Source organism: Arachis ipaensis, chromosome B3, assembly GCF_059453495.1.
Source record: "Arachis ipaensis isolate K30076 ecotype BB chromosome B3, ASM5945349v1, whole genome shotgun sequence".
Classification (NCBI taxonomy): Eukaryota; Viridiplantae; Streptophyta; class Magnoliopsida; order Fabales; family Fabaceae; genus Arachis; species Arachis ipaensis.
Window position 1 is genome coordinate 125201920 of NC_142438.1, and position 16701 is coordinate 125218620.

Sequence of the window (16701 nt, forward strand, 5' to 3'; positions counted from 1 at the left end):
TGTCAATGGCTACCTTCCATCCTTCCAGTGAAAACTACGCTCACGCGCTCTGTCACAGCACGGCTAATCACCGGTTGGTTCTCGATCCGGTTGGAATAGGATTTACTATCCTTTTGCGTCTGTCACTAACGCCCAGCCTTCAGGAGTTTGAAGCTCGTCACAGTCATTCAATCATTGAATCCTACTCGGAATACCACAGACAAGGTTTAGACTTTCCGGATTCTCATGAATGCCGCCATCAGTTCTAGCTTATACCACGGAGATTCTGATTAAGGAATCTAAGAGATACTCATTCAGTCGGATATAGAACGGAGGTGGTTGTCAGGCACACGTTCATGGTTTGAGGAAGGTGATGAATGTCACGGATCATCACCTTCATCACAGTTAAGCGCGAATGAACATCTTAGATAGGAACAAGCGTGTTTGAATGGAAAACAGAAATACTTGCATTAATTCATTGAGACACAGCAGAGCTCCTCACCCCCAACAATGGGGTTTAGAGACTCATGCCGTCAGAGAATACAAAGTTTAGATCTGAAAATGTCATGAGATACAAAATAAGTCTCTAAAAGTTGTTTAAATACTAAACTAGTAGCCTAGGGTTACAAAATATGAGTGGACTATGATGGATGATGCAGAGATCCACTTCTGGGGCCCACTTGGTGTGCTGGGGCCCACTTGGTGTGTGCTAGGGCTGAGATTTTAAGCAATTCACGTGCAGAGGCCATTTGTGGAGTTGAACGCCAGTTTTTATGCCAGTTTGGGCGTTCAACTCCAGTTTTTGATCCTTTTCTGGCGCTGGACGCTAGAATTGGGCAGAGAACTGGCGTTGAACGCCAGTTTACGTCGTCTATCCTTGTGCAAAGTATGGACTATTATATATTTCTGGAAAGCCCTGAATGTCTACTTTCCAACGCAATTGGAAGCATGCCATTTAGAGTTCTGTAGCTCCAGAAAATCCACTTTGAGTGCAGGGAGGTCAGAATCCAACAGCATCAGCAGTCCTTTTTCAGCCTGAATCAGATTTTTGCTCAGCTCCTTCAATTTCAGCCAGAAAAATACCTGAAATTACAAAAAAACACACAACTCATAGTAAAGTCCAGAAATATGAATTTTTCCTAAAAACTACTAGAAATAGACTAAAAACTAACTAAAACATACTCTAAACTATATGAAATTATCCCCAAAAAGCGTATAAAATATCCGCTCATCAGAAACTCAACAAGTTCCTCAGGGACTTGGTAGATAATAGTGCATTATTTATTATAAATTTTGTTCCTCCAGGAAACAAAATTATAGCTCTTCCGGAGCCTTCTATCACATTGCCTGAGCCAATAATAGTATTAACATATTCTTCTTTTGGCACAAGATGGGTAAAATATATATCACTTTTGAGAATGGTGTGCGAACTTGCACTATCCGCAAGGCATACATCTTCATTACATATCCTAGTCATTTTCTTCAAAGATAAATAATAATTAAATGAGTAGTATGCACAGTTAAATTGAATACTTGATCGGAATTATTTTTCTAAGAAACACTGTACATAAAAATAATGTCATATACTGAAATTTTATTTTAAAACTTGTCACATTTAATGATTTCAAAATTCATGAACATTAATATTTCATTATTTATATACATCATATTTGAAACTCAAATACATAGAAAATAATACTTAACAATAAGTTATTTACATAATTTATTTACATGGATACTTAACAATCTCACATAGTAAACTATTCTATCATTAATCAAATGACCAATATTTCCTTCAGGATCCTCAAAGAAATCAGATACATCATAATGAGTGGTAGAATTTTCAGCATCATTTGAAACAAAATTTGTTTCCTTTCCTTTGTCATCCTTTTTCAAAGATGCCTGGTAAAGATCGACTAGGTGCCTTGGGATACGACAGGTACGTGACCAATGGCCCTTTCCACCAATACGGAAACACTTATCCTCTGTTGACTTATTTTGTCAAGAATTTCTTTCTTTATCCCACTTCTGGTGAGATCATCTTTTTTGAATATAATTTCTTTTCCTTCCATAATTTTTCTTGTTATTAAAACTTTGCCATTTACCTCTTCTGGGGTAATGATTTGCCGCATTTACTTCAGGAAATGGGGCGACGTCAGCTGGACACGCTTCATGATTTTTTAAAAGTAATTCATTGTTGCGTTCAGCAACAAGAAGGCAAGAAATTAACTCAGAATATTTTTTAAACCCTTTTTCTTGATACTGCTGCTACAGGAGCACATTCGAGGCATGGAAGGTTGAGAAAATTTTCTCCAACATATCATGGTCAGTTATCTTTTTCCTACATAATTTCATTCGTGAGGTGATTCGAAACATTGCAGAATTATATTCATTTATGGATTTAAAATCCTGCAGACACAAGTGCGTCCATTCATATCGGGCTTGAGGAAGTATCACCATTTTTTGATGATTATACTTTTTGATGAGCGGATATTTTATACGCTTTTTGGGGTTAATTTCATATAGATTTTAGTATGATTTGATTAGTTTTTAGTATATTTTCATTAGTTTTTAGGCAAAATTCATATTTCTGGACTTTACAATGAGTTTGTGTGTTTTTCTGTAATTTCAGGTATTTTCAGGCTGAAATTGAGGGAGCTGAGCAAAAATCTGATTCAGGCTCAAAAAGGACTGTTGATGCTGTTGGATTCTGACCTCTCAGCACTCGGAATGTATTTTCTGGAGCTACAGGAGTCCAATTGGCGCGCTTCCAATTGCGTTGGAAAGTAGACATCCAGGGCTTTCTAGCAATATATAATATTCCATATTTTGCTCAAGGATAGACGACATAAACTGGCGTTCAATGCCAGTTCCATGTTGCAGTCTGGCGTCCAGCGCCAGAAACAAGTTACAAGTTGGAGTTCAATGCCAGAAACAGGTTACAACCTGGCGTTGAACACCCAAAACAGCCCATGCACGTGAGAAGCTTAAGTCTCAGCCCCAGCACACACCAAGTGGGCCCCAGAAGTAGATTTCTGCACTATCTATCATAGTTTACTCATTTTCTGTAAACCTAGGTTACTAGTTTAGTATTTAAACAACTTTTAGAGATTTATTTTGCACCTCATGACATTTTTAGATCTGAACTTTGTACTCTTTGACGGCATGAGTCTCTAAACTCCATTGTTGGGGGTGAGGAGCTCTGCTGTGTCTCGATAAATTAATGCAAGTATTTCTGTTTTCTATTCAAATACGCTTGTTCCTATCTAAGATGTTCATTCGCGCTTCATTATGAAGAAGGTGATGATCCATGACACTCATCACCATTCTCAACCCATGAAAGTGTGCCTGACAACCACCTCTGTTCTACATTAGATTGAATGAGTATCTCTTAGATTCCTAAATCAGAATCTTCGTGGTATAAGCTAGAATTCATTGGCAGCATCCTTGAGAATCCGGAAAGTCTAAACCTTGTCTGTGGTATTCTGAGTAGGATTCAGGGATTGGATGACTGTGACGAGCTTCAAACTTGCGAGTGCTGGGCATAGTGACAGACAAGAAAGGATAGTAAATCTTATTCTGGTATGATCGAGAACCTACAGATGATTAGCCGTGCGGTGACAGCGCACCTGGACCATTTTCACTGAGAGGACGGATGGTAGCCATTGACAACGGTGATCCACCAACACAAAGCTTGCCATAGGAGGAACGTGCGTATGTGAACAAGAAGACAGAGGAAAGCAGAGATTCAGAAGATAAAGCATCTCCAAAACTCCAACATATTCTCCATTACTGCATAACAAGTAACCTTTAATTCATGCTCTCTTGTTCATTTGCAAGTCAACTGATAACCACAAATTAATATCCTGACTAAGAGTTGCAAGATAACCATAGCTTGCTTCAAACCAACAATCTCCGTGGGATCGACCCTTACTCACGTAAGGTATTACTTGGACGACCCAATGCAGTTGCTGGTTAGTTGTGCGAATTTGTAAGAAATAGTAATATTGACATTGACATATACAAATTCATGCACCAAGTTTTTGGCACCGTTGCCGGGGATTGTTCGAGTTTGAACAACTGACGGTTTATCCTGTTGCTTAGATTAGGAAGATTTTGTCTTTTGGGTCAGAGTCTTTTATTATTGTTGTTAAAATTTTAGAATCCTTATTTTCTTTTTCAAAAATTTTTTGAAACTTTATTTTTTTATTTATTTTATCTTATTTTATTTTTATTTTTACTAATAATTGAGTTCTTCTATTTAAGTTTAGTTTCATATTTTAAGTTTGGTGTCAATTGCATATTTTATATTTTCCTTTAAACTTTCGAATTTGTGTTCTTTGTTTTTCCTGGATCTTCAAGTTGTTCTTGTTTATTTTTCTTGTTTGATCTTTAGTTTTTCAAAACATTAGCTTTCAAAAAAAATTTACTTCTTCAAAACAAGTGTTACATGTACTGCCCAATTGGCTAGAGCGTTGGTCTATGTTCTTGGTAATTGGGTATCTTCTTTTTAAAATCTTTTTTTTTAAAAAATAATTTTTCTTTGATTAAATCTTGTGCCAAACTTTAAGTTTGGTGTTTTCTTGTTAATCTTATTATAATTTTCGAAAATTTTAGTTTGGTTTTCTAAAAATTTTAAGTTTGGTGTTCTTTCTTCATGTTTTTGTTGTTCTTGTGAGTCTTCAAAGTTTTCTTGAGTCTTCCTTGTGCCTTGATCTTAAAATTTTTAAGTTTGGTGTTCCTTGGTGTTTTCCCTCCAAAATTTTCGAAAACAAGGAGCATTAGATCTAAAAATTTTAAATCTTGTGCTATTTTGTTGTTTTTCTCTTTCCTCATTAAATTCAAAAATATAATTTCTCTCTATTTTAAAGCAAATTTTCAAAAATCAATTTTAAAATTCAGATTTTTTTTTCAAAATTTAAAATCCTTTTCAAAAATCATATCCAAAGTTTTTTTCAAATCTTCTTAATTAAGTAACTATTTTAGTTTTAAATTTTTTGCTCTTAATTTTCGAAATTTATATTTAATTTCTAATTATTTTATTTTATTTCGTTCTTATTTGTTTATTCGTTTATATATATATATATATTGTAATTCACATCAATTCCCTTTTCTCCATCATGGACCTAAGTGGAAGAGAACAGTCCAGAAGGACTCTGGGGTCATATGCTAACCCCACTACTGCTTCATATGGGAGCAGTATCTGCATACCCTCCATTGGAGTCAGTAGCTTTGAGTTGAATCCTCAGCTCATTATCATGGTGCAGCAAAGTTGCTAGTATTCCGGTCTTCCACAAGAAGAACCTACAGAGTTTCTGGCACAATTTTTACAAATTGCTGACACAGTACATGATAAGGAAGTAGATCAGGATGTCTACAGATTATTACTGTTTCCATTTGCTGTGAAAGACCAAGCTAAGAGGTGGTTAAATAACCAACCTAAGGACAGCATAAAGACATGGAAACAGCTGTCAGAAAAATTTCTGAATCACTATTTTCCTCCAAAATGGATGACACAGCTAAGGCTGAGTATCCAAGGCTTCAAACAAGGAGACAATGAATCCCTTTATGATGCCTGGGAGAGATACAGAGAGATGCTCAGAAAATGCCCCTCTGAAATGTTTTCAGAGTGGGTTCAGCTAGACATCTTCTATTACGGGCTTACAGAAAGAGCTCATATTTCCCTAGACTACTCAGCTGGTGGATCCATCCACATGAGAAAGACAATTGAAGAAGCTCAAGAGTTCATTGATACAGTTGCCAGAAATTAGCATCTATACCTAAGCAGTGAACCTTCCATGAAAGAAGAGGTTAAAACAGTGACTACTGAACTCAGTCCTACAGAACAAGCTACTGAATTCAATCAGCAATTGGATTTTCTAACAAAACAGTTAGCCAAATTCAAGGAGAGACTACAAGAGACAAGGATGGCTAATATAAATATGGAAGTACAATTAAAGCAAACAAAGCAGCAGCTGTCAAAATAAATAACAGAAGAGTGCCAAGCAGTTCAATTGAGAAGTGGGAAAACATTAAATACCTCACCTCAAGGCAGCAAAAAGCCAAGAAATGAGCAAACTATCCAAAATCCATCTGAGGACAGTAAGAGCCCAGAGAGGAATAATTCTGGCGCTCAAATGCCAGAAATCGGGTGGAAGGCTGGCGCTGAACGCCCAAACCATGCTCAGTCCTGGCGTTCAACACTAGAAACAAGCAAGGAATTGGCATTGAACGCCCAAAGGAAGCACAGTTCTGGCGTTCAGACGCCATGAACAGGTGAGGAGTTGGCGTCTAATGTCACTCCAGCTTCCAACCCTGGCATTTAAATGCCAGTGAGGGATCAGACATACACAAGTGCTGATAACAACCCCTCTAAAAAGGCTTCTCCAACCACTTCTGTAGGAAATAAGCCTGCAGCAACTAAGGTTGAGGAATATAAAGCCAAGATACCTTATCCTCAAAAACTCCGCCAAGAGGAGCAGGATAAGCAATTTGCTCGCTTTGTAGATTATCTCAGGACTCTTGAAATAAAGATTCCGTTTGCAGAGGCACTTGAGCAAATACCCCCTTATGCCAAGTTCATGAAAGAGATCTTGAGTCATAAGAAGGATTGGAGAGAAACTGAAAAAGTTCTCCTCACAGAAGAATGCAGTGCAGTCATTCTGAAAAGCTTTCCAGAAAAGCTTAAAGATCCTGGGAGCTTTCTGATACCATGCACCTTAGAGGGTAATTGCACCAAGACAGCTTTATGTGATCTTGGGACAAGCATCAACTTAATACCTGCATCCACTATCAGAAAGCTTGGTTTAACTGAAGAAGTTAAACCAACCCGGATATGTCTCCAACTTGCTGATGGTTCTATTAAATACCCATCAGGCGTGATTGAGGACATGATTGTCAGGGTTGGGCCATTCGCCTTTCCCACTGACTTCGTAGTGCTGGAAATGGAGGAGCACAAGAGTGCTACTCTCATTCTAGGAAGACCTTTCCTAGCAACTGGACGAACTCTCATTGATGTCCAAAAGGGGGAAGTAACACTGAGAGTCAATGAGGATGAGTTTAAGTTGAATACTGTCAAGGCCATGCAGCATCCAGACACATCAAAAGACTGCATGAAAGTTGATCTTATTGACTCTCTGGTGGAGGAGATCAACATGGCTGAGAGTCTCGAATCAGAGCTGGAAAACATCTTTAAAGATATTCCGCCTGATCTAGAGGATTTAGAGGAATTGAAAGAGCCTCTGAAACTTCCTCAGGAAGAGGAAAAACCTCCTAAACCCGAGCTCAAACCATTACCACCATCCCTGAAATATGCATTTCTGGGAGAAGGTGACACTTTTCCAGTTATCATAAGCTCTGCTTTAAATCCACAGGAAGAGGAAGCACTAATTCAAGTGCTAAGGACACACAAGACAGCTCTTGGGTGGTCCATAGGTGACCTTAAGGGCATAAGCCCAGCTAGATGCATGTACAAGATCTTATTGGAGGACAATGCTAAGCCAGTGGTTCAACCACAGAGGCGGCTAAATCCAGCCATAAAGAAAGTGGTGCAGAAAGAGGTCACCAAATTACTGGAGGCTGGGATTATTTATCCTATTTCTGATAGCCCCTGGGTGAGCCCTGTCCAAGTTGTCCCCAAAAAGGGAGGCATGACAGTGGTTCATAATAAAAAAATGAACTGGTTCCTACAAGAACAGTTACAGGGTGGCGCATGTGTATTGACTACAGAAGGCTCAATACAGCCACCAGAAAGGATTATTTTCCTTTACCATTCATAGACCAGATGCTAGAAAGATTAGCAGGTCATGATTATTACTTCTTTTTGGATGGCTATTCAGGCTACAACCAAATTGCAGTAGATCCCCAGGATCAAGAGAAAACAGCATTCACATGTCCATCTAGAGTGTTTGCTTACAGAAGGATGCCATTTGGGCTGTGTAATGCACCTGCAACCTTTCAGAGATGCATGCTCTCTATTTTCTCTGATATGGTGGAAAAATTTATGGAAGTCTTCATGGATGACTTCTCAGTATATGGAGACTCATTCAGCTCCTGTCTTGATCACCTAACACTTGTTCTGAAAAGATGCCAAGAGACCAACCTAGTTTTAAACTGGGAAAAATGTCACCTTATGGTGACTGAAGGGATTGTCCTTGGGCATAAAATTTCAAATAAGGGAATAGAGGTAGATCAAGCTAAAGTGGAAGTAATTGAAAAATTACCACCACCTGCTAATGTTAAGGCAATCAGAAGCTTTCTGGGGCATGCAGGATTCTACAGGAGGTTTATAAAGGATTTTTCAAAAATCGCAAAACCCCTGAGTAATCTGCTGGCTGCTGACACGGTAATTGTGTTTGACACAGAGTGCCTGCAAGCATTTGAGACTCTGAAAGCTAAGCTGGTCACAACACCAGTTATTTCTGCACCAGACTGGACATTACCATTTGAACTAATGTGTGATGCCAGTGACCACGCCATTGGTGCAGTACTGGGGCAGAGGCATGACAAGCTTCTGCATGTCATTTATTATGCTAGCCGTGTTTTAAATGATGCCCAGAAAAATTACACAACCACAGAAAAAGAGTTGTTTGCAGTGGTTTATGCCATTGACAAGTTTAGATCATACTTAGTAGGATTAAAAGTGATTGTGTACACTGACCATGCTGCTCTTAAATATCTACTCACCAAGCAGGATTCAAAACCCAGGCTCATAAGATGGGTGTTGCTTCTGCAAGAGTTTGATATAGAAATAAGAGATAGAAAAGGAACAGAGAACCAAGTGGCTGATCATCTGTCCCGGATAGAGCCAATAGAAGGGGCGTTCCCCCCTTCTTTTGAGATCTCTAAAACCTTTCTGGATGAGCATTTGTTTGCCATTCAGGAAACACCATGGTTTGCAGACATTGCAAACTATAAAGCTGCAAGGTTCATACCCAAGGAGTATAGAAGGCAACAAAAGAAAAAATTAATTACTGATATAAAGTACTACTTGTGGGATGAATCCTATCTCTTTAAGAGATGTGCAGACGGAATAATCCATAGGTGTGTGCCTAGAGAAGAAGCACAGAAGATCTTATGGAATATTAACATAGAGGAGTCATAGGAATATTAACATAGAGGAGTGCTAGAGGGTCAGTAATTTTGTGATTTGTAGCCATCAATTAGTCATCACTAGTATTTTTAATAGCATGAGATTATATCCAATAATGATGTGGGATTACTGATGAGCGGATATTTTATACGCTTTTTGGGGTTAATTTCATATAGTTTTGAGTATGTTCTCGTTAGTTCTTAGTCTATTTTCATTAGTTTTTAGGAAAAATTCATATTTCTGGACTTTACTATGAGTTGTGTGTTTTTCTGTAATTTCAGGTATTTTTCTGGCTGAAATTGAAGGAGCTGAGCAAAAATCTGATTCAGGCTGAAAAAGGACTGCTGATGCTGTTGGATTCTGACCTCCCTGCACTCAAAGTGGATTTTCTGGAGCTACAGAACTCAAAATGGCATGCTTCCAATTGCGTTGGAAAGTAGACATCCAGGGCTTTCCAGAAATATATAATAGTTCATACTTTGCACAAGGATAGACGATGTAAACTGGCGTTCAACGCCAGTTCTCTGCCCAATTCTGGCGTCCAGCGCCAGAAAAGGATCAAAAGCTGGAGTTGAACGCCCAAACTGGCATAAAAACTGGCATTCAACTCCACAAATGGCCTCTGCACGTGAATTGCTTAAAATCTCAGCCCCAGCACACACCAAGTGGGCCCCAGAAGTGGATCTCTGCATCATCCATCATAGTCCACTCATATTTTGTAACCCTAGGCTACTAGTTTAGTATTTAAACAACTTTTAGAGATTTATTTTGTACCTCATGACATTTTAGATCTAAACTTTGTATTCTCTGACAGCATGAGTCTCTAAACCCCATTGTTGGGGGTGAAGAGCTCTGCTGTGTCTCGATGAATTAATGCAAGTATTTCTGTTTTCCATTCAAACACGCTTGTTCCTATCTAAGATGTTCATTCGCGCTTAACTGTGATGGAGGTGATGATCTGTGACACTCATCACCTTCCTCAACCCATGAACGTATGCCTGACAACCACCTCCGTTCTATATACGATTGAATGAGTATCTCTTAGATTCCTTAATCAGAATCTCCGTGGTATAAGCTAGAACTGATGGCGGCATTCATGAGAACCCGGAAGGTCTAAACCTTGTCTGTGGTATTCCGAGTAGGATTCAAGGATTGAATGACTGTGACGAGCTTCAAACTCCTGAAGGCTGGGCGTTAGTGACAGATGCAAAAGGATAGTAAATCCTATTCCAACCGAATCGAGAACCAACCGGTGATTAGCCGTGCTGTGACAGAGCGCGTGAGCGTAGTTTTCACTGGAAGGATGGAAGGTAGCCATTGACAACGGTGATCCACCAACACACAGCTGGCCATAGGAGGACGTGCGTGCGTGAACAAGAAGACAGAGGAAAGCAGAGATTCAGAAGACAAAGCATCTCCAAAACTCCAACATATTCTCCATTACTGCATAACAAGTAACCTTTAATCCATGCTCTATTGTTTATTTGCAATTCAACCAATAAACATAATTAACTTCCTGACTAAGATTTACAAGATAACCATAGATTGCTTCAAACTAACAATCTCCGTGGGATTCGACCCTTACTCACGTGAGGTATTACTTGGACGACCCAGTGCACTTGCTGGTCAGTGGTACGAGTTGTGAAAAGTGTGATTCACAATTTGTGCACCTAGTTTTTGGCGCCGTTGCCGGGGATTGTTCGTGTTTGGACAACTAACAGTTTATTTTGTTGCTTAGATTAGGAAAAATTTCTCTTTTTTTGGTTTAGAGTCTTTTATTATTTATCCCTTGTTAAAACACTTTAAATTTATAACTCAGTTAGTTAGAACGTGGTGTTTATGTTCATGGTAATTGGCTATCATATTTTTTTAAACCTTTTTCAAAAATAATTTTTCTATTAAATCCTGTGCCAAACTTTAAGTTTGGTGTTTTCAAAAATAATCTTTCTTAAAATTTTCGAAAATTCCATAACTCATTTGGCTAGAGCGTTAATCTGTGTTCTTGGTAATTGTGTTAGAGTCTTTTATATTCTTTTCAAAACCTTCTTTTTCATAAATAATATTTTCTCTATTAAATTTTGTGCCAAACTTTAAGTTTGGTGTTTTCTTGTTGATTTCCCTTTGGTTTTCGAAAATTTTGGTTTGGTTTTCTAAAAATTTTAAGTTTGGTGTTCTTTCTTCATGTTCTTGTGTTCTTGTGAGTCTTCAAAGTGTTCTTGAGTTTTCCTTGTGTCTTGATCTTAAAATTTTTAAATTTGGTATTCCTTGGTGTTTTCCCTCCAAAATTTTCAAAAACAAGGAGCATTAGATCTAAAAATTTTAAATCTTGTACTATCTTATTGTTTTTCTCTCTCCTCACTAAATTTAAAAATATCTTTTCTCTCTATTTTTAAAACAAATTTTCGAAAATTAATAAAAAAAAATAAAAAATATAATAATAAATAAATAAATGAATAGATAAAAAGGTAAATCAATCCAAGTTATATCCCTTTATCCATCATGGACATAAGTGGAAATGAACAGTCCAGGAGGACTCTGGGTCATATTCTAACCCCTCTACTGCTTCATATGGGAGTAGCATCTGCATACCCTCCATTGGAGTCAGTAGCTTTGAGTTGAATCCTCAGCTCATTATCATGGTGCAGCAAAGCTGCCAGTATTCCAGTCTTCCACAGGAAGAACCTACAGAGTTTCTGGCACAATTTTTACAAATTGCTGACACAGTACATGATAAGGAAATAGATCAGGATGTCTACAGACTATTACTGTTTCTATTTGCGGTAAAAGATCAAGCTAAGAGGTGGTTAAATAACCAACCTAAGGCCAGCATAAAGACATGGAAACAGCTAACAGAAAAATTCCTGAATCAATATTTTCCTCCAAAAAGGATGACACAGCTAAGGCTGGACATCCAAGGCTTCAAGCAAGGAGATAATGAATCTCTTTATGATGCCTGGGAGAGATACAGAGAGATGCTACGAAAATGCCCCTCTGAAATGTTTTCAGAGTGGGTTCAGTTAGACATCTTCTACTATGGGCTTGCAGAAGGAGCTCAGATGTCTCTAGATTACTCAGCTGGTGGATCTATCCACATGAGAAAGACAATTGAAGAGGCTCAAGAGCTCATTGATACAGTTGCCAGGAATCAGCATCTGTACCTAAGCAGCAACCCTTCCATGAATGAAGAGGTTAAAACAGTAACTGCTGAATTCAGTACTGTAAAACAAGCTGCTGAATTCAATCAGCAATTGGATTTTCTAACAAGGCAGCTAGCTGAATTCAAGGACAGGCTACAAGAGACAAGGATAGCTAATATACATATGGACGAACAGTTTAAGCAAACAAAGCAGCAGCTATCAAGGCAAATAGCAGAAGAATGCCAAGCAGTTCAATTAAGGAGTGGGAAAACATTAAAAACCCCACCTCAAGGCATCAAAAATTCAAGAAATGAGCAACCCACCAAAGATTCACCTGAGGACAGTAAGAGCCCAGGGAAAAATAATTCTGGCGCTAAAACGCCAGAAAATGGGTGGGAGGCTGGCGCTGAACGCCCAGACCATGCCCAAAACTGGCGTTCAACGCCAGAAACAAGGCAGAATTGGCGTTCAACGCCAGAAATGGGCAAGAATTTGGCGTTGAACGCCCAAATGGGGCAGAATCCAGCGTTGAACGCCCAAAATGGGCACATTTCTGGCGTTCAGGCGCCAGGAACAGACAGTGAGCTGGCGTCTAACGTCACTCCAGCTTCTGACTCTGGCACTCAATTGCCAGTGAGGGATCAGAAACACACAAGTGCTGATAACAACCCCTCTAAAAAGGCTTCTTTAACCACTAAGGTTGAGGAATATAAAGCCAAGATACCTTATCCTCAAAAACTCCGGAAAGAAGAGCAGGATAAGCAATTTGCTCGCTTTGCAGATTATCTAAGGACTCTTGAAATAAAGATTCCATTTGCAGAGGCACTTGAGCAAATACCTTCTTATGCCAAGTTCATGAAAGAGATCTTGAGTCATAAAAAGGAGTGGAGAGAAACAGAAAGAGTTCTTCTCACTGAAGAATGCAGTGCAGTCATTCTGAAAAGCTTTCCTGAAAAGCTTAAAGACCCTGGAAGTTTTCTGATACCATGCATATTAGAAGGTGATTGCACCAAGACAGCTTTATGCGATCTTGGGGCAAGCATCAACCTAATACCTGCATCCACTATCAGAAAGCTTGGTTTAACTGAAAAAGTTAAACCAACCCGGATATGTCTTCAACTTGCTGATGGCTCCACTAAATACCCATCAGGCGTGATTGAAGACATGATTGTCAGGGTTGGGCCATTCGCCTTTCCCACTGACTTTGTTGTGCTGGAAATGGAGGAACACAAGAGTGCTACTCTCATTCTAGGAAGACCCTTCCTAGCAACTGGACGATCCCTTATTGACGTCCAACAGGGGAAAATAACCCTGAGAGTCAATGATGATGAGTTCAAGTTGAACGCTGTCAAAGCCATGCAGCATCCAGACACATCAACAGACTGCATGAAAGTTGATCTTATTGACTCCTTGGTAGAAGAGATCAACATGGCTGAGAGTCTCGAATTAGAGTTGGAATACATCTTTAAAGATGTTCAGCCTGATTTAGAGGATTCAGAGGACATAAAAGAGCCTCTGAAATTTCTTCTAAAATAGGAAAAACCTCCTAAACCCGAGCTCAAGCCATTACCACCATCCTTGAAATATGCATTTCTAGGAGAAGGTGATACTTTTCCAGTGATCATAAGCTCTGCTCTAAGTTCACAGGAAGAGGAAGCACTTATTCAAGTGCTAAGGACACACAAGACAGCTCTTGGGTGGTCCATAGGTGACCTTAAGGGCATAAGCCCAGCTAGATGCATGCACAAAATCCTATTGGAGGATAATGCCAAACCAGTGGTTCAACCACAGAGGCGGCTAAATCCAGCCATGAAGGAAGTGGTGCAGAAAGAGGTCACCAAATTACTAGAGGCTGGGATTATTTATCCCATTTCTGATAGCCCCTGGGTGAGCCCTGTTCAAGTCGTCCCAAAAAAGGGAGGTATGACAGTGATTCATAATGAAAAAAATGAACTGGTTCCTACAAGAACAGTTACAGGGTGGCGCATGTGTATTGACTACAGAAGGCTCAATACAGCCACCAGAAAGGATCATTTTCCTTTACCATTCATAGACCAGATGCTAGAAAGACTAGCAGGTCATGATTATTACTGCTTTTTGGATGGCTATTCAGGCTATAACCAGATTGCAGTGGATCCCCAGGATCAAGAGAAAACAGCATTCACATGTCCATCTGGAGTGTTTGCTTATAGAAGGATGCCCTTTGGGCTATGTAATGCGCCTGCAACCTTCCAGAGATGCATGCTCTCTATTTTCTCTGACATGGTGGAAAAATTTCTAGAAGTCTTCATGGATGACTTCTCAGTTTATGGAGAATCATTCAGCTCCTGTCTTGATCACCTGAAACTTGTTTTGAAAAGATGCCAAGAAACCAACCTAGTTTTAAACTGGGAAAAGTGTCACTTCATGGTGACTGAAGGAATTGTTCTTGGGCATAAAATCTCAAACAAGGGAATTGAGGTGGATCAAGCAAAAATAGAGGTAATTGAAAAATTACCACCACCTGCCAATGTTAAGGCAATCAGAAGCTTTTTGGGGCATGCAGGATTCTATAGGAGGTTTATAAAGGATTTTTCAAAAATTGCAAAACCTCTAAGCAATCTGCTAGCTGCTGACACGCCATTTGTGTTTGACACTAAGTGCCTGCAGGCGTTTGAAACGCTGAAAGCTAAGTTGGTCACAGCACCAGTCATTTCTGCACCAGACTGGACATTACCATTTGAGCTGATGTGTGATGCTAGTGATCATGCCATTGGTGCAGTATTGGGACAGAGGCATGACAAGCTTCTGCATGTCATTTATTATGCCAGTCGCGTTCTAAATGATGCCCAGAAAAATTACACAACCACAGAAAAAGAACTACTTGTAGTGGTTTACGCCATTGACAAGTTCAGATCATATTTAGTAGGATCAAAAGTGATTGTGTATACTGACCATGCTGCTCTTAAATATCTACTCACAAAGCAGGATTCAAAACCCAGGCTCATCAGATGGGTATTGCTTCTGCAAGAGTTTGATATAGAAATAAGAGACAGAAAAGGGATAGAGAACCAAGTGGCTGATCATCTGTCCCGGATAGAGCCAATGGAAGGGACGTCCCTCCCTTCTCTTGAGATCTCTGAGACGTTTCCTGATGAGCATTTATTTGCCATTCAGGAAGCACCATGGTTTGCCGATATTGCAAACTATAAAGCTGCAAGGTTCATACCTAAGGAGTACAACAGGATACAAAAGAAGAAATTAATCACTGATGCAAAGTACTACTTGTGGGATGAACCTTATCTCTTTAAGAGATGTGCAGACGGAATCATCCGTAGGTGTGTGCCTAGAGAAGAAGCACAGAGGATCCTGTGGCATTGCCACGGATCTCAATATGGAGGCCATTTCGGAGGTGAGCGAACAGCCACCAAGGTCCTCCAATGTGGCTTCTATTGGCCCACACTCTATAAAGATTCCCGAGAGTTTGTACGTAATTGTGACAGTTGCCAAAGAGCTGGTAATCTGCCTCATGGTTACGCCATGCCTCAACAAGGAATCTTGGAAATTGAGTTGTTTGACGTATGGGGAATTGACTTCATGGGACCTTTCCCACCATCATACTCAAACACTTATATTCTGGTGGCAGTTGACTATGTATCAAAATGGGTTGAGGCTATTGCCACACCCACCAATGATACTAAAACAGTGCTGAAGTTCCTCCAGAAACATATCTTTAGCAGGTTTGGTGTTCCTAGAGTACTAATCAGTGATGGGGGCACTCACTTCTGCAATAAACAGCTTTACTCTGCCATGGTTCGGTATGGAATTCGCCACAAGGTGGCCACTCCATATCATCCACAAACCAATGGGCAAGCTGAAGTCTCTAACAGAGAATTAAAGAGAATCCTGGAACGGACAGTAAATACCCGTAGAAAGGATTGGGCACGGAGCTTGGATGATGCTCTGTGGGCTTACAGGACAGCATTCAAGACCCCCATAGGGACATCTCCATACCAACTCGTGTATGGTAAGGCATGTCACCTGCCCGTGGAACTGGAACATAAGGCCTACTGGGCAACCAGATTCCTAAACTTTGATGCCAAATTAGCAGGAGAAAAACGATTGCTCTAGCTAAATGAGCTAGAGGAATTCAGATTCACAGTTTTCGAAAATGCCAAGCTTTATAAAGAAAAATAAAAAAAATGGCATGACAAAAAGCTGTCATCTAGAATCTTTGAACCAGGACAGAAGGTCCTGTTGTTTAACTCTAGACTCAGGCTATTCCCCGGGAAACTGAAATCCCGGTGGAGGGGACCATACGTGATTACAAGTGTGTCACCATATGGTTATGTGGAGCTTCAAGATATTGATTCTGATAAGAAGTTCATTGTCAATGGACAGAGAATCAAGCATTATCTTGAAGGCAACATCGAGCAAGAATGCTCAAGGCTGAAGCTAGATTAAAAGCTCAGCCAGGTCCAGCTAAAGACAATAAAGAAGCGCTTGCTGGGAGGC